Here is a 20,309-nt window from a genome sequence, read left to right as displayed (position 1 = left end):
GTTTAAAGGAAAGATAATTTTAGACAAAAATCAGAACAAGAACAAAAACATGGGGTGTTAGGGAACACTTGATGTTTAGGGTGAGGAAAATGGGAAAGACCTGAAAAATATTTAGAAGAAAATTTGTCAGGATCGTTGAATAGAGTTGGAAAGGCACATGGAAAGAAGACTATAATTATTTCTAGGATTCCAGATAAGAAACAGGACAAGGAGCAAGTGGAGGAGACATGGTGGTTGATAAGTTCAGTACTGGCATGTTGAGATCATCCAAGGAGAGAAGAAAAACATGTATTTTCATATTCAAGTGAAATTCAGGTTAGAGCTGATGATATACATGAAAATCATCAGTATAATAGTTCAAATTATATAAGTGAATAAACTACCCAAGAAAGTAGTATAAAACACTGGATTTCAACTCTGATTGCATATTAGAATCAATCAAAAAGATACTTATGACCAAGTATCACCTTAAACCACTTAAATCAACCTTAGAGAGGTATAGCCTTGGTCTGGAATTACTGGGTAGGTGAAAATAAGGAGGAACCTAAGATTGCAAGCCCATGGAAAAAACTAAAAAGAAATGGTCAGAGGGATGCCTGGGTAGATCAGTCCGTTGGGCATCCAACTCATGATTTCAGCTCAGGTCATGATCTCAGGGTCCTGGGATTAAGCTCTACATCTGGCTCTGTGCTCAGCATGGAGTCTGCTTCTCCTTCTCCCTATGCTCCTCCCCCTGCTCTCTCTCTCTCTCTCTTTCTCTCTCTCTGTCTCTGATAAACAAGTAAAATCTTAAGAAAGAAAGAAAAAGAAAAAAAGAGAGAAAGAAAGAAAGAAAGAAAGAAAGAAAGAAAGAAAGAAAGAAAGAAAGGAAAGAAAGAAAGGAAGGAAGGAAGGAAGGGTCGGAAACATATAAGGAGAACCATAAAAAAGAAAATCTGACACTACCTTCATACTCCCAATTGTATTCACTAGAATAGAGTGAATATGACATAATCATTGTTATAAAAGTTAATGCTGTGATGTACTATCATTTCAGAAATTCTTGACTACCACTTCAAGAGTTCAAGCTTTATTTCACCAATATAGAATCATTAGCTCTCCATACCCTACTAGAGAAAATGTGTTCCCCAAAATTTCATTTCCTTTAAAACATGGTGAAGTATATGTGATTTTAATCAGATATGTTGAATAATTTTAGAGTTCCAAGACAAAATCAAAGTCCCTTATGGGACAAGTAATTTTCTTCTTGAGGATTTATCTATTTATCTATTTTATTTTTGTATTTTTCTTAAAGAACTGTTACTTGGGGGTAGGATAGAACTTGCATACATTATATACTGAAATTTAGAAGTTAATGTAAATATTTATATCTATATTTATAATATTCAACATCCAAGTTATACATGGCATCTTTATTCTCCAAAATTATCGTTTCATTAATGGAGGCAACTGAAAATGTGATTATGACCTCTAACAATGGTAATTTAAGTATTAATTTCCATCCATCTCAGCAACTGGCAGCATCCATCAATTATAGCATTACCTGCCCAGCAATTGCAGCTGCAAAAAGCAGAATTAGTGTATAAGCTACTGTCACTCACCTGAAATTTTACAGTTCTAATTAGTGAGCCTGGAAGGCTGTCAACAACTAAAAAGCCCAATGATAGGCCTGGAAAGACAGCATTTCCCAATGCTTCCCTAGATGAAATCTTCCAACACTGTATGTCACTCTCTCCTAGTTCAGAATTGAAAATGTCTGAAAGAAAACTCTGTATTTTGGTTTCTGGAAACATTCCTTAACAAGTGAGAATACCGGGCAGGCAGATCCTCTTAGCCCACCTGCAGGCTATAGAAAAGTTGTTTTATATTCATTCTTTATCTCTGTGCCATTGGCTTTCATAAGTTCTGATACTGCAGTTATTATTTTACTCTTTCACCGAGATTTTTGAGTACTTTATACATACCAGTATTAGGGATATACATTTAAGTAGTAGAAAAAGTCCTGCTGTCAGAGAAGTTACATTCAAAATGGGGAGATAAACAGATTGTCAATTAATAAATGAAATAAGACTATCATAGTGATAGATTCTGGGAAAAGAATTAAAATTGAGTCAGGAGATTGAGTGAATGGGAAGATACTTTGGATTTGGTATCTAGGGAAGGGCCTTCTGATGCTTTCAGAGATGATTCATGCATGATGAGATGGAGTCAAAATTCAGAGGACACAAGGAACAGCATTCTAGTAAGAGGGTACAAAATCCAAAGAGCAAGAAAGAATGATAAATTTTGTATGTTTGAGAGAAAGAAAAAAGCTATGTGGAATGTAGTGGGCAAGGGTAAGACTAGCCCAAGAAGGAGTCACAGACATGGACTCAGGCCAGAGCATATCAGACTTTATAAATTACAATAAAGAAATTTGGATTTTGTTCAAAGTACAGTGAGATGTCACTTAGACCTGGAAGAGTTAAAGTTGATTTATATTTTTAAAAGACTTCCTACCCTGGTTATAAATGAGGAATGGATTATAATCCTTGAGAAATTCTTACACATTTACAGCAAAAACATGAACAAGAATACCCATAACGATACTGTTCATACTAGCAAAACCTGGAAATAGACCAGACTTTATTCAACAGTAGAATAATAGATCAACTTTGTGACAGTCTTACCATGGTCTACTATATATTAATTAAAATGACAAACTACAGGAATACACATCAATAATGGGTACATCAAAAAATGTGAGTAGAAACACAAATTATAGAATAATACCGAATGGTTCCATTTATGTAAAATTCAAAAGCATATACAAACCAGACAATACATATTTCGGCAAAAAATAAAGTGAGTCAATGCAGTGTAGCACCATCATATAAGTTCCTCTCCTGCAGTGTGAGTGGAATCTGTGACTATAGCAAAGGTGATGAGATGCCATTCTAGTGATTGCATTGCATAAGACTCTAGAGTAACAGCTGAAATATGACATTCTCCTACTGGCCCTGAAGTAAGCTGACATGCTGAGAAGGCCCAAGACAAAGCCTACATAGCAAAGAACTGCATGACCCCAAGAAAAGGCAGCAAGAAAACAGGAACTTCAGTCCTACAACCACAGGAAAATGAATTCTGCCAACAAACTAAGGGAGCTAGAGGTGGATCTCTCCCCATTTGAGCCTCTGATGAGAATGTAGTCCACCTGACTCAGTTGCAGACTTGTAAGACTCTGAGCAGAGGACCCAGCTAATCTATTCTGGCCCCCCTAACCCACACAAACTAAAAGACAATAAATGTGTGTTGTTTTAAACCACTATGTGTGGTAATTTGTTACAAAGGAATAAAAAACTAATATAGAAATAAATAGAAAATTTGTAGTAGTTACCTCTAGGAGGTAGAGAGTGGGATGCAATCAGTGAAGGTGGACTTCAAAGCTATAGTTAATATGGTGTTTCTTTTCATATTTACATAGTAGCCTATAGGCTTTATAGATACATATCTGTTCCTCTTAGTCTATTCTTTCTTAAATATACTGTATGCTTCTTAGTCACTTATATTTTTGCCTGAAGTTCTCTTTTGTCAAAATTTAAGGTTATTACTCCCCTTCTCCCTGGTTCAAATTGATCTATGCTTTTATTTTTAACATTCTCTTAATATTGTTTAAAATTGGGACTCATAGAGAATGTTGATTATTTTAAATAAAATCTTATAGTCTCTGACTTAAAAGGCTAAATTAACCCATTTATACTTATTGCAATTCCTATTATTTTAGAATCTAATTCTGCTATCATTTTTTTCCATTTCCTATACATTCTTTGCTTTTCTTTTCTCTATTTCTGCTTTCCATCAAGTAGACTGCGTGTTATTCTGTTTGTGTCATGTTTTCTATACATGCTCTTATGATAATGGATTTAACTTATAATTGATTTAAGACAAATGTTACCACATGCTGTCATATTTCTTCAGTCTCCTCCATCCCATTACGTGAATTTCATCTGCAATTTTAGTTCTGAGTTCTAAACTTTCCCCATACCTGAAGGAGGAATCCAGCAGCCCATGTTGGTTTGCCATTTTGTTAGGAAAATAAACTTTTCATTATAATATTTAGTTATATTTTTTAAGCTCTGTGTCAGGTACCTGAGTTTTGTTTTATTATTAATCTTTAAATTTATGTATATGCTACATATTAATTTGTCTGATTTATTTCATTAATTTTTTGAAATAAAAAAAAGTGGCACCACTGACTCTTAAACAGTGCAGGGAGTAGGGGCACAGACCCACATCATGCAGAAATCATGCAGAAAATCCACATATAACTTTTGACTCCCCCAAACTTAACTGCTAATAGCCTTCTCTTGACCAGAAGCTTCAATGATAATATAAACAGTCGATAATACATATTTTGTATATGTATTATACACTGTATTCTTGTACTAAAGCTAGAGAAAAGAAAATGAAGAAAATCATGAGGAAAATATATTTATAGTACTATATATGTATCTGTTGAAAAATATTCACATCTAAATGGACCCATGCAGTTAAAACCCATTTGTTAAGGGTCAACAGTACAAAGAACTAAGAGATAGTTCTGTTGGTCACTGCTTCATAAATGTTCTGGTGACACTAACCACTAAGAAATTATTCTAACAGATAAGAAAAGATCCAGCCTTTCCTTTTTATCTAGAACCAGTGTGCTTTCTATTGCATCTATTTGTTCAAATCATTTAATGCCACTGTTAGCTCATGAAAAATCTATTTATCCCAAGCACCCTTAACCACTACAAGCATATTGTTTTAATTAACCACCTGTTATATGCAAACCATTGTGGCTATTAATATGGAGGATGTGAAAAGTAATTTAGCAGAACCCACAATAAGCCTATCTTCTAATAATAGGCAGATATGCTTACAAATATTTATAATAGAAGATTGAATATATTGAATACAGAAAGAGAGTATAAATATATAAATGAGAAGAGGAAAAAGCTTTATAAAAGATCTCTGGCTTGGTTCTTCTTAAATAAGTGTGTTCTCAATTTCAGAGCTTCAAAAACACTATTTAAATTGCATATATATTCTTATGAATTCTCTTAGCCCAGCTAATTCCCATTTATCCTTAGATTCTCAGCTTTGTTGTCATGTTTTTCAGAGAGACTTCTGGCCCCCACCCTTGCTTCCCTGAGCCTGGGTCCAGGGCCCTTCCTATATGTGCCCCTCAAAATCTGATAAGTGAACTCTGCTATAATTTTTATCATAGTCTATTGTAAACAGTATATTACCTGTTTATTTACAAAGTGGGATGTTTCTTTGTGTACTAAATTATTAGCTGATATTTGCAAGCACCTATTTGTGTGAATTATTATTGGGAGAAAAAGATCTGTGAAGTTGTTTGTTTTTAAACAAGGAGAGGAAAGAGAGGGAAAGGGAGAACAGAATATGCATCTTTTCCCCAGCCTGTCCTCAGGCACTGGATCTGACAGAGAACTTTGTGAGCCTTGGGTCATAAGCAGAACTGCTTAGGAGTTCAGGTGACAAAGTACAACAGAGACACGGCTCAGGGCATGTTTTACATTCTGTTGAAGAACAGTGTGTCACACCAATCCAATGGCAACATAGTGGTGGCTCAAGGATTTTGCAGGGTTGAGAATATGAGAAACTGAACACTGGGCAGGCAACATTAACACAGACTAACTCTCTCAGTGATAGTGTCAGGGAGAAGTACCTTCGCAGGAACTCAAAGAACACTGAAGGATTCTGTGAGCACATTATGAAACATACTTGGGAATTCTTAGGTAACTCAGGAGGCTTAGGAGAAATGAGATCCCCAAGTTATGTGGGAATTCTGTCTATATCCCCTACGAGATTGTGATTGAGGTGGGACTAACTGTGCCTTACTCACTATGGGGTTGTGAGTACCTAGAATTTGGTACAATGCGTGACACATACTATATGTTCATTACAAAATTATTGACTAAATGAATTGTAGATAATACTAGACCTGAAAATTGTTTCTTCTAATACAGCACTCTACCGTTATATTCAACTGGCTCCCAATTTCCTTTATAAAAGATTTTTGAAGTGAGCGTGAAATTTGTACTTCTTAAATATACATGTTCCTCTTCCTCATACTAGACCTAAATGTTATTTCAGCGGTACATACACTCTTCTGCATCCTGCTAGACCAGCTAATTCCCACTTATCCTAAAAGTTCACAGGCATCTACTTGTATGAATTATTAGTATAGAGAAAAGGAGACTGGTTTTGTACAGGTAACTCAGTTTCATATGGATGAATTAAAATGAAATTGTGAGAGATAAAAGATAGTAAGTGAAACTTTCAAACATTCTTTTGAGTCTGTTTCAAACCACATCCATTAAAATACAGTGCTATCTGATAAGAACAGATGGGTTTTCAAACAAATACAATCAATCTGCAGGATAATTTGGTCAGCGTTGAATGATTAAGTTTTGAAATTCTGTACAAAGGGTTTTCTCTGTAATGTTTCCCAAACAGTTCTGTTTGGTAATCAATCCCTGCTCAGTAAATATTATCTCCTTATGTTTATATTACAGGATTACCTGAAAATGTCCCATATCTCACATGCTCATTAGATGTTTTATAAATAACAAGCTACATTCAGCATATAACATGTATATAAAGGCTGGTATGTGTTAAGCAGCATTTTCACATAGAATGCTGAATCTGTATATTGTGGTGAGCAATCAAATCTAATGTCAAAACCTCCCTGTAAAAGGACATGATTTTCATAATAATGAGAGAATTCATAGCAACCAAACTAATTTTTAAATTAATTTATTGGGCTTATGTATCATTTAATGGTACATCCAGATTGTAGAATATAAGAGGGTTACACTCTTGCCCCAAAGTGGTTAATTAAACAAAAGGAGAAAATTGCATAGCTTTCACAAGTTTATATCTCCCTGCTACAGAAATATCCACAGAACGTCAGGGCTCCTAGATGGTCTAAACAAATGTCTTTCCAAAGGGGTATATTTAAATATTTTTGCAAAATGCTATATGGCATCAATAACAAGCTAGATTCTTACATGTCTACTATCCAAAAGAGCAGTAAGCTGTGAATATAATGACAGATGTTTGGCCTGACAGTGTAATGGGAATAAATACACCAAAATAAAATTAAAAAAAAAAATTTAAGTGTCTTTGGCTAAAATGAAATAAAAGTTTTCGCATTAAAAAAAGCCATACTAGAACTAAAAATAGATTATGGGAATAATAGGATTCCTGATACTTTCAGCTAGAGTTGAGTGGTTATTTTATAGAAAAAATATCTTATGTGTTCTACATGTACCCTCTTCATCCTCTGACAATCCCTTGTTTTGACAGACTCCCAACCAGAAAGTCAAAATATTAAGAAATCACTTATAAAGGGAGGTGACTCATCTGAAAATATTTGTACTACATTTCCCACTTAACAAGAAGCCTAAAGGAAGGATTCTAGTAACTTAGAAATAACAATACTTTGGAGGATGCCAAATGAGAATTCAAGTAGAACTCAACTTGTCTGTATAAACAACTGCTAAAAAATTTGATTCTTAGAGTCTGCTTAAAATATATAGGTCTAAATTTCATTTATACCAAGGTTTAATGCTTGGGTGAAAGAAACTTCCCATTTATTTTTGTTCTCCAAATCATATTTTTTAACCCTCTAAAGTCTACAGGAATTCTCATCAATCATTCCTTGGGTGGGGGGGCAGGGGACCTTTCATTTTTCTAGGAAAGTCTTAAGACTTAGATGCATCACAGAAGTCTCTCAGTCTATAACCAACTTTACCTTTTCTGTACATGGTGACTCAATGCTTGTTTAGACATTGGTTTTCCACTATCTGTCCCCTTTGTGATTCTGTCTGCAATGTTTCTCATGTGTTTAGCTTTTTGGCTGGGACAACATGTGAAACTTATATTGACTGATGGCTTTTGAAAGTAGCCTAATTCTTCCCAAAGCACAGTCCTTAGTGACTCACACTTTCTTATCTCACAGCATTCTTTAGGATGGATGTCCAAGAACTTCTGAGATGCTGTGTTCCAATGTACTTAGTCCATGTGTTTATCCTACATGGAACCCACAATCCTCTCTCTCATCCCCCAGGCAGACCCAATACTTAAGTTGCATAGTGTGTGAACTACACAATAAAACCCAGTGGTATGTGGGGGAGCTGAAATCCAGCACTGTTTCTCCGGCTAAGGGTTGCGTCTTGGCTCTGGGCTAATTTTCTCACAGAGTATTTTTGTAACTTTATACAGAAACCGTTTACAAGTCAGTTAGTGGTGGGCCTGCCCCCAGGTAATACCATTCTGAATTTAGGCCACTCTCCCCTCAACCTCCTCTAGGGTGGATTCCACTGTGAACAATACATTTAATTCCCTTAACAGCTCTGAAACAAAAAGCTATTATGCCTTTTCTGCTACCAACTTTAAGGAGGAACTAAACTTTAGGAATAAAGACCAAGCTGTCTTCCTGAGTGGTTAGGGAGGAAGGAAATGAGGAAGCGCGAGGAAATGCTTTTAAATAAATCTAAAGCAAAGTACTGAAAGAAAAATGACAACAATTAGTGTCTTACTCTTACCAAAGTCATGCTATCTAATTTAATCCTAACAACACCTAAAAGATAATTCTCAGTTTACAGGGAAGAAAACTGAAGTATAGAAAGGTTACCCAAATGCTCAAAGTCATATACTTAATAAATGGCAAAATCAAGACTTGAACCCAAAAAGTGTACTTTCAGAGCCTGTGCAATTAACTACACCATAACAATTCTATGACTTATTTTGTCTTAAAGGTAATTTGGAAAAGTTGTTGAAAAAATTTGATCTCAAAAAATGTGAAGTACATGCAACCATTATAGAAGACAATTTGACAGTTTCTTACATAGCTAAATATAATCTTATCATAAAACCCAGCACACACTCCTAGCTAGATATTTATCCATCTGGTTTGAAATTTTATCCCACACAAAACCCTTCTGTACTAGAAACAACTAAGATATCCTTCAGTAGATGAATGGATAAAACAACTGTGGTACATCTTTTCAATTGAATATTATTTAGTAATAAAAAAGAAATGAGCTATCAAGTAACAAAAAGATATAAATGAATTTTAAAAGTATATTGGTAAGTGAAAGAAGTCAATCTGAAAGAGCTATTTATTTGTGACTCCAATTATAATTATATGACATTCTGGAAAGTGAAAAACTATAGGGACAATAAAAAGATCAATATTTGTAGGGGGCTCGGAAAGAAAGGTGGGTTGAAGAGATAAAACACAGGGGATATCTTAGGGCAGTGAAACTATTTCTGTATAATGCTGTAATGGTGGATACATGACCATTTGTCAAAATCCATTGAACTTGACAGCACAAAGAGTGAACCTCAACTTATGCAAATTTTGAAAAAATCATTTTGGAGGTCAGGGGATTCTAAGAAGGAATGACAGGAGAATCTAACTGTATTACAAGTGTATGAAACAATCTCTCTGAAGGAGTTAGCAGAAAAGATACTGATCTCTAGGAAGCTATGGAAGTTAATAGAATCTATAAGACTAAAGGCTAAAAAACTGTATATAATCACTGTAGTCTAATTGATAAAGTTGTTTCACACACACAAGGGGTTAAAAATTCTGAAACTGCTATATATGTATACTAGGATTTAATATTTAATTAAATGGATGGTTGATGATAGCAGTCAGGTTTCTAACTGTTGGAATGGAAATATATAGATAAGGAAACAAAGAAACCAAGAATGATTCATGTAGTCATAGATTATTATGAAAAACAAAAGAACTCATATTTAATTTAATATATATATATATATATACAGAGGGTTACATACATATTTATAGATAAGTATTTCTTTGCTCTATCCACTCAAAAGATATAAAAGAAATGACATCTCAGTAGCATTGAGCACACCTTGCACCCAGACCTTGGCCTCTAATACTGTTCTCCAATAAAATAAACCATGGCTCCTTAAAGAAATACTGGTTCTAGGACTGAGGTAGGGAATATACAAGATAAGATGAAACATCTTTAGGTGCCAGAAAGGAAGTGTGTGCATGTGCATATTCATGGGCAAAAGCATGCGCACATGCACACATGCACACAAATATTGATGGGGATATATCACAGAAGAACATGAGCTCCCAATGGCCACAGGTGTAACGATTTGAGCAACAAATAAAACAATAAAATTCAAAAAAAATTAAAAATTTAAAAATTTAAAAAACAATACTGGGTTATAACCCAATGTAAAACTGTAATTCAAAGAAGAGTATGAAAAGATGGTTTTCAAGTGATTATTAGTAGCCAGCTTTTACTACACCCCCCTAAGGATCAGCAAAGGAGATTGGAAAGACTAAGATAATTTGAAAGCTGGCCAATTGACCCATTAGCATGAAATAGTGACTTTATGTAGAAGACTGATATTTGAAAAGGATTACCAAAGCCAAACTATCTTGACCCTTTATCTTGTAGATAATGAGAAGGCTGATGAATATAAACTTTGGTGTAAATCATGAAATTAGGGAGACTGAAAAGTCTGTAGAGTCAAATGTCTCAATTAGAAGACTACTATGGAAAGTCTAGGTACAAGATAATAAATGCTGATCAACAATTTTGACACTAGGACTAAAGAGAGTAAACTGATATTTGGAAGGAATACTTAATAGATTTAATAATAAAGAGAAACAAAGATGAATCAAAGATAACTTCAGTTGAATCTAAGTGATACAGTAGTACCATTAACTTAAAAAAAAACTAATTTAGGAAAAGAATCCATTTCAAAAATCCAGTTAGAATAGAAATATCTTAACTGGAGTCAAGTTCAGTCAATAGTACAATGACCCTCGTAAGCACTTAATAAATTATTGTTAGTGAATGAGTAAATAAATTAAGTCGGAAGACACAGTTTGGAGGAAAAGGTTGCAGGGCTGTCCATATATAAAAAGAACTTGAAATAATCAATGAAATCCTAAGAAATGTCAGGTAGCAGGAAAAAGACAATGTAGGTTAAATTCTAACAATATGGAAATAACATAGATGATATTTTCTAACAATATGATAAAATTAGATGTCAATAATAAAAACTGAGACCACCGATTTCCACATATCTTAATTATCAAATCTGAAACAGAGGCCACCTGTGTTGACATGACTTCACTATTTGTATCAGGAAATTACTGAGCATGAAAATAAAGCTATAAACCAAAAAGTTACTGTTTGCTCCAGTAATTCCAGTAATTCAGAAACTCCAGCAAATCAATCTGTCCAGACAACTAGTTAACTCATCTGGGCAAATAACTTGTGTATCATTACAACAGGATACTTACGTAGGCAAATACCTTACCTATCAAACAACACTTTACTTATCAAGACTCTCTTCATGACTCTCTCTCTTCATTGTATCCAGTTGTATCCAGCAATAATTAAACCATTATTTTTTTAACTTTGACCAATTCCAATCATTTCCCCACCTTTCCCCACATTTCCCTACTTTATTATACCACTGAAGCCCAGGACTGAAAATATGTACAAATCCTCCTATGATCTCCTCCTTCCAATATAGTTCAAAGGTTATATCAAGGTGGTATTCTTTCTTACTGCAGTAGGTCATATGAACTTAGCTTTGCTTTATCCTCAGGTTTTATGGTGAACTTCCAGGGAGTTAACAACTGACAATTACAAAATTAGAAAAACTACTTCTGGAAATTTCATAAAGGAAAAGTTTAAAAAATAAGTTGTACCTTAAGCAAATCATATGTCAAAGAGGAAATACAAACCAAAATTGGAGAATGTATATGCATAGACAATATAAAGACTACAGCCAAACCAATGGTCTAAGGAAAATATATACCCTGAAGTACTTACGTTAAAAAAAAAAAAAAGAAAAAGAACTATAAAATAAACCTAAGGAAAGCAAAACAGGATATAGTAAAGATAAAAGCATAAATTAATGAATTCGAAAAGAAAAACAGTAGAATGGTAATATATTCCAAAGCTAGTCTTTAGAGGTGAAAACAATCAAATGAATATTCAATAAGAGTCACTAAATCTTACAAGAATTGTATTGGCATAAATATCACCAAATTCAACTAAGGGGAAATGAAACAGCACAAAATGCAAAGAAGGCTTTGAACTCCTAGAATTTTTCTGCAGAAAGCAGGCTAAGAAGGATATCCAAGTTGCAATCATGGACCATTTATTATAGAAAAAGAAGGATGACTTAGAACATAGGGTCAATAACTCCAGAGAAAAGCTCACATAGAGTAGGACTAAGCCCTAATCCAGAAACTGGAAAGATGTGCTTAAATAAATTTCACAGTTGCTCTGGACCAAGACTGCTATATGCATCACACCTTTTGAACAAGTTTCTATTGCAATCATCTTAAACTCATGTAACCACTGTATACTGGATGTATAGATAGCAGATACTCTTGTCTCTTTAGTTCAAAAGTCTTTAGATCAAGAGGGGCTTCAGTAAAGGAGTTGTACCAAAGGAACAACACTTGAAAAATCTTATCCACATCTGAACTTGATTTAGATGATGCAACCCTGCATCTTAACCTAAACTTGATGCTATAATGAGACGAGAGGTTTTGGGAGTCTTGGGAGAGCAGGTGAGTGCATTTTACATATGATAAGAGTATAATTCATCTTTGGCCAGAGGGAACAATGTTTTCTTATAAAGAGATGTGATCTCTTGGCACTGGGAAGGCTTGTGACTTACTTGTGACCAACAGAATAAAGTGGTGTGACTTCTGAAAGTAGGACAAAAGGTGATGCAGGTTTCACTGGATTCTACCTGGACACTCAGCTTTGGAGCCAAGTCATGTTATATGAGGTCTAACAACCCTGAGGCAGCTATGTTGTGAGGAATTCCAGGTCACATGGAGAGGGTGGCTTTGAAAAGGAGATTAAAAGTACATGTATCTTGATGAACACTGAAAAATGTATGCAGTTGTTGAAACATTATATTGTACACCTGAAACTAATATAATACCATAAGTTTATACTTGAATAAAAATAAATAGGAATCTGTAGTAGTTACAGCAAAATGTTGATATTTGTTTCATCAAGATTGTGTGCTTATAGATGCTATCACATTTGGGGAACACTATTTTCAAATATTTCATCATTTATAATAAACATTTGAAAAAGGAAATTGTTTCTCTATATTGAATTATTTGTAAAGAATTAGTATTTTTACTATGTCTTCACTGACAATACACAATATCTCAAGACCACATGATGTAATTCTAGAAGATGCTTCTGTTATTCACTATTTCTATTGGAAAGTTAAAGAGATTTGGGAGGAGGTAACCCAGAAACACAGGACACCTTTAAAATAACTTATAGAAAGTTCCAGGGATTACATCTTGGATGTAATCCTGCCTACTTCCAAAGTTTAGATTAAAAGCAAGTGGATTTTCAATTTGATAATTTGCCATCTGCAAATTTATGACCAAATTGAATTATGACTTTACAATATGGATAAATGTAGGAGAGTCATCTCTGCCAGTTGGTCATTCATACTGTAATAATTGGCAGAAAATAGGGTTCTCCCCACCTTGATGGAGAAAGAGAATCCTCAGGAACATACCAGATTTAGTGTCATTATTCTTACTATCACACATTATATAAATGTTGCCACACAGCAATTATATAAAATAGCAGAATATAGAACTGGAGCAAATCATCAAAACTATCTAATTATACAAATAAAATATAACCAGAGAGTAGAATTCTATGTCTAAAATCACCCCTGTACTATAGAGCTGATCAGTTTGATTCATGTCTTTCTTTAGTGAGAGTAAAAATGTCTGTCAGAGAACAGTTCAGTTTAGTTCTCTGAATGGAACTAGCAGCAGAACAGAGCCACAAATGAAATAATTGAGTCATTAGGATGCAGTGTACTCAAGTCTTATGCTTCATAATGCTACGTTAACAAATGTATAAATCCCCATGACAATTTGTTTAATCTTCAAAATTATCCTACACAGTTATTCTTTATGAGTATTAACATTAAAAGGTACTTACTGGGTCACAGTATAGTTTTAGGTATACTAAAATATTAAAAAATTTTATATTCTTTATAATTAATAACCTCACTTCCCTAGAATAAGGAAAGGTTTTATTTTTTAAAATTTTGTAACCGTGATAATTGTGAATATATCCTGTAGTGCTATAGCTTTAAGTTCTCAAGAATTGAGGATATTTGCCAAATGAAGCTGTCTTTCCAACTCTATCACACTCTGATGAAGATAGTTGAGAAGCGCCAAGTACAGATAGGGAAGAGTCAGTCTTCCTTATCACAAGAAATGCATAATGGACAGGAGATTTGCAGCCCTTGTAACTATCAAAAATCCCCAAACTTATCATTCTAATAGTATCTCAAAAGGGATAGGAAATTGTGAAACATATTCACCATTCTAGATATTCTGCAATATTAGCCAAAAAACACAAATTTTAATCATCATAGAAAGTATAATCATACAATCCTGCTCAAATAATTATGGGTCCCAACTGCCCTCCAAAATTTTAGTTAAGCTATGGGTTTGCTTATCTTCTGTTCTTTTTTTGTCCTCTCCTGCTGCAAGCAACTTTGCCTTCAAGGTCCACATCCCTTCTTGTCCCTCTAGCAAATCTGATTCTAACATCTTCCAAGGAAAGATTTTCCCATACTTCCAGAAGTTTAAGGCGATATGAGAATGCACAGAGAAGCAGAAAGTTGGCAGACAAATTACAATTCTAAACTATAATTCCTGCTTTTAATTATACATACAATGAATAATTCAGACTAATCCAATGCTTTAGAAACCATAATCATCTTTAAAAAAATGTTATAGCTACACACTTATTTCCCTTAATCAGATACATGGGATTAGAATGAAACTGTCATAGAGTTAATCACTTGACTCCTCCCCACTATAGAGACCCATAAATGACAAAAACATTTAAATCTTAAATGTATTGTCTTCATGTTAATAAAAGATTTTACCAGCTATCTGATGATGATACTCTGGTAGAGACCATCTGCCATTTAAAGTGTCATTGCCAAGAACAGAGAGGTGGTACATTAATTTGTGCTACACAATAGAGTGTCTTTCTTAGCTTGGTTTCCTCAGTGGATGCTCTTAAGGGATGACACTTAACAGAACTCAGTGTGGTGTGGTGCAGCAGAAACCTATCCAAAGTTCACAGATAAGCAGATAAGGAAGGTCAGAGATGATGCAGCTGGCCAGGCCCTCTGGAGCTGCCTGCCTGCCCAGTTTGCCTCTGCCACAGGCAGAAGGGTCTCACAACATTGATGTAAAAATAAGAAGACTTAAGTGAGGGAGGGAACAGGGGAGAAATTATATTAACACACAGGGGAAAGAACTGAGAAGGAAAATGGCCAAACAAATGCTTCATGTGAGACAGAATATTTCTCTTCAATAAGAACTTCTAAATCAAATGGACTTCAGGCTATGACATCTTTAGCTACACCACTAGTGGTTCAAAATTCATTCCAGCCTAGTAGCGGAAAGAAGAAATCATAAAACAGCACTTAAACTTATCATTGACCTAAATTTTCTTATTGCTTACCTTATTATAAATAGACATGTAGTTATCATGGAAATAAAATGTGCCACTGCTTGAATTCGCCTCTTTTACTTATTATGATCCACTCTACCATCAATATTCTTCAAATTTATTCTCAATACCTCTCCTCCATGTTCATGGGGTTGAATTCCCATTAGTATGGTTGTGTTAAGTTATCAGACTACATTAATTTAAAATATCTTCAGAAAATAATACCAATCTAAAATTAAACAACAACAAAAAAGTTTAGAACGAGCTTAATTGAATAGTCAATACCGATTCATTTTCTGTAAATGTTCTGTAATTGGGATTGAAACAAACTTTGAAAAGTTTCCAGTGTTATATTTACCATTTGTATTTGGGAAATAGTGACCATGCTAAGGAAAACAGTGGGATAACAGGGAGCAAGAAGAGATGAAGAAAGATCCAGGAGCCGTGACCGTATTAGTGACCGACCTTCACTAATGTTTATGTATGAATACTGAAGTATCAGACTAAATATGTCAAAGTTCCTTCAAAAATATACAACTGTCAACAGTTGTATGTTTGGATGTTAACAGACTATAAAGAAAATCATGCTCAATGAAATTTTGAGCTTAGTAAAGTATATTCTTCAGGTCCAAATAGACAGAGGGAAAAAAATATAAAATTCAGAAGTCAGATAAAATGAACTTTTAAGGAAACATTTAGCTTCACAGGGCAATTCTACCAAACATGTAAAGAAGACTTGATACCTATTCTTCTCAAATCATTCCAAAAAATAGAAATAGAAGGAAAACTTCTAAACTCATTCTACGAGGCCATCATTACCCTGATTCCAAAACCAGACAAAGACTCCACTAAAAGAACTACAGACCAATATCTCTGATGAACATGGATGCAAAAATTCTCACTAAAATACTAGCAAATCAAATCCAACAGTACATTAAAAGAATCATTCACCACAATCAACTGGGGCTTATTCCTGCATTGCAGGAGAGGTTCGATATTCACAAATCAATGTGATACAACACATTAATAAAAGAAAGTATAAGAACTTTATGATCCTCTCAATAGATGTAGAAAAAAACATTTGACAAAGTACAACATCCATTCATGATAAAAACTCTCAACAAAGTAGGGATAGAGGGAACATACCTAAACATTATAAAGGCCATACACAAAAATCCACAGCTAATAACATCCACAATTGGGAAAACTTGAAAGTTTTTCCTCTATAGTCAAGACAGGGATGTCCACTTTTACCACTGTTAATTAACATAGTACTGAAAATCCTGGCTTCAAGAATCAGACAACCAAAAGAAATAAAAGGCCTCCAAATGGAAGAAGTCAAACTTTCACTATTTGCAGATGACATGATACTCTATTCAGTAAACCCAAAAGACTGCAGTAAAAAATTACTAGAACTGATACACAAATTCAGTAAAGTTGCAGGATACAATATCAATGTACAGAAACCAGTTTCTGTATATATATACACACAGACATATATATAGTGTATACACACACACACACACACACACACACAGAGGCAGGGACACAGGCAGAGGGAGAAGCAGGCTCCACACAAGGAGCCTGATATGGGAATCCATCATGGGACTCCAGAATCATGCCCTGAGCCGAAGGCAGATGCTCAACCACTGAGCCACCCAGGCATCCTAATAAGACGTTTTTAAAGGAAACAATGGCAGGGCACCTGGGTGGCTCAGTGGCTGAGTATCTGGTCTTTGGCTCAGGTTGGGGTCCTGGGATCGAGTCTTGGATCAGGCTCCCTGCTTTCTTTGCCTATGTCTCTGCCTCTTTCTCTGTGTCTTTCATTAATAAATAAAATTTGAAAAATTTAAAAATTTAAAAAAGTAAAGGAAACAATTGGTGTCTCAATTCACTGCTTAATCAGTGAGCTAAAGTGAAAAAAAAAAAAAAAAAACAGAATTCTTACCTGTTTCTTACCCAGAATATCCTTGTAGCTAGGGTAAAGTCATTTGTCTTGCCATTTCCTTACCTAGAAAATGATATGTTGAGGCCTTTTGTCTGAGCAGGAAACTGGAAATAGAAAAAGACAAAGGGCCAAACAGAAGCTACTGAGAAGAGTAAAGCATCAAGGAGCTGTGAGGGCCACCATGTTAAATCCAGCTTCGGGGCTCAATGTCAATAGCTTTTGGGCTCCAGAATATTTTTAAGATGAGTTAATTTTATATAAAAAGACTGATAAAAGTTTAAAATACTATTCTAGAGGTACCTGGGTGGCTCAGTCAATTAAGCATCCAACTCTTGGTTTCACCTCAGATCATGATTTCAGGGTCATAAGATGGAGCCCCACCTAGGGCTCTGCACTCAGCAGCTAAGAATCCGCTTGAGATTCTTTCCTCCTCTCTTTCCTTCCCTCTCTGCTTCTCCCCCAGCTCACATTTTCTCTGTCTAAAATAAACAAATAAATAAAATGTTTTTAAAATTCTATTCTAAACAAATTCTATTCTAAATAATATATTTTTCAATAGTGATTCTAATAATTGATATGTATTAACATTATTAAAATTATTTTTATTTTTAGAATAGCAACTTATAAAAATAAGAAACTATATTATGATGTTGCATTAGTAAAAATGCACTATGGTATTATAGGGAAAAAATCATAAAACACATTAGAATAATGTTATCAGGAAATGTGGAGAACTTATTTGAAGACAGAGAAGTATAGAAGAAAGATAATATTCTCCTAAACAGGAAGACTAAGACTTCAAAATTGTTAATTCTACTCAAACCAATCTATGCAATTAATGCATTCTTGGTCAAAATGCCAATAGAATTTTTGTATTTTTTTAAGAAAATGACAAAATTATGTTAAAGACTAAATTTAAAAAGTATTGAAAAGGAAGTGTGATGAAGATTTAATAAGCTCAGGATACCTGGGTGGCTCAGTGAGTTAAGTGTCTGCCTTCAGCTCAGGTTGTGATCCCAGGGTCCTGGGATTGAACCCTGCATTGGGCTCCCTGCTCAGTGGGGAGTCTGCTTCTCCCTCTCCCTGTCTCCCTAAAATAAATAAAATCTTTATTAAAAAAATTTTAATAAGCTCACCAAGTGTAGAAACATGAAGTCATAATAATTAATATGATACTGACAAAGCAATAGACAAATAAATGAAATGAAACGATAATTGAGAAGTACTCTGTGCATTTGGGAAATGTGGCAATACAAATAGTGAGGAATTCTAAGCAATGGTATTGCAATCAAATATAAGCAATGTGGGAAAATTTACTGAGATATCACTTCATGTAATAGACAAAATTAAATTTTAGATGATTTTAACAAATAAGAAAATCAAACTATCCACACAGAAGAAATATAGGCTAATATTTAACTCTCCTTGGGAAAGAATTCCAAGTGGAACAGTAGAGAAGACAAAAAAGAAAGACATATCTTTGTTTAATTACATAAAAATGAAAGTATTCTATAATAGACACACCATATTAAAAATCAAGAGTAACATAAAACTGGGGAAATACAAAAGGGTAAAAACTTACTATATGCAAGGTAGCATACAAATGCAAAAAGAAGAATAGTAAAGAGCACTTTAAACTATATGTATTCATCAGAAAACTATAAGAAAAAATGTTAATTTCTTTATAAAATGCAAATATAATTGAGATATCATTCATATAACTCTCAAGTTAACAAAGAGTTAAAAAGAATAGTAGTCAATATTAGAGACTATGAGAGAAAAAGGTATTCTGTCAGAATGAAATGATAAAACTTTTCTGGAAAATAGTTTTACAACCTACTTCAAGAGCCTTAGAAATACCTTTATCTTCTCACTAGTAATTTTATTTCTAGGAATAAAAAATTAATTATAGAAACAAAGACATTCAGTATAGCATTAGTTGGGATAGTGGATAAATAGACACAATACACATCTACTAAAAAAGTGTGTAAATTTTAATTTTACAAAATGGAAAATATGCTATCATTATATATAGAATCTCAAAAATAATTGTATGAAAAAATGTTTAGGGTAGATTGCCAATACACAAAGCCAAAAACAAATCCATAAAATGAATACATATAATCTCAATCTTACTGCAATAGATCAAAGATCAATAATGAGCACTTTGAGGAGGGGGCAAGATGGCAGTAGAGTAGGGGTCCTCAATAATGAGCATCTCTGAGTGATGATTATTTTCTCCTTTCTTACGCTCTACTGAATTTTCTACAATGAGCAAATATTAGTTATATCATTAGAAGTAAAAGCATTGTAAAGAAGAGTCAGCTCCCTATTTCAGTGATGGTGGTCTACTCTCTGGTTACCCAGGCTTGAAATTTCAAGTTATCACTTCATCTTCCCTATTCCTCTCCTCTCCCTTCTCAACTCTGTCATTAGCATTCAGAATTTGATCTTGAAAATTCATGCATTCAATCTCCAGATATTTACTAATACCTGCCATGTTTGTGAAATGTTCTAGTGCTGAAGATTATAATAGTTACCAAACAGTCAAAAATAGCTTTCCTCAAGGAGGACATTCTAAGTGGAAGAGATGGATAATTGGGGGTGGGGGGTGGGGGGAGTAAAATATATAGTTGTTAGATGGTAATAAAATCAATGGAAAAGAATACAACAGAATCAATGAAATTTGGAAATATGAGGTGGTTGGATATAGGGTATAAGATAAAGTCAGTAACAACATCCTATATCTTCCTTTTTTTTTTTCA

At 34.2% G+C, this 20,309-nt stretch overlaps 1 long non-coding RNA gene across 3 annotated transcripts in view; it reads right to left on the bottom strand.

The window, feature by feature from the left end:
* LOC144304161 (uncharacterized) overlaps nt 1–20,309 on the bottom strand; it is a 97,620-nt gene that overhangs the window by 65,185 nt on the left and 12,126 nt on the right. For 2 of the 3 annotated variants that reach the window (XR_013371117.1, XR_013371118.1), the window contains exon 3: nt 17,545–17,648. This is a non-coding gene — a long non-coding RNA (uncharacterized LOC144304161). Of the gene's footprint in view, nt 1–17,544; nt 17,649–17,844; nt 18,024–18,511; nt 18,637–20,309 lie in introns of those variants that run through there. The other variant, XR_013371119.1, reaches the window with a different exon arrangement.

This window comes from Canis aureus, chromosome 33 (assembly GCF_053574225.1).
Source record: "Canis aureus isolate CA01 chromosome 33, VMU_Caureus_v.1.0, whole genome shotgun sequence".
Taxonomy (NCBI): domain Eukaryota; kingdom Metazoa; phylum Chordata; class Mammalia; order Carnivora; family Canidae; genus Canis; species Canis aureus.
This window is presented reverse-complemented; position numbering and strand designations above follow the sequence as displayed.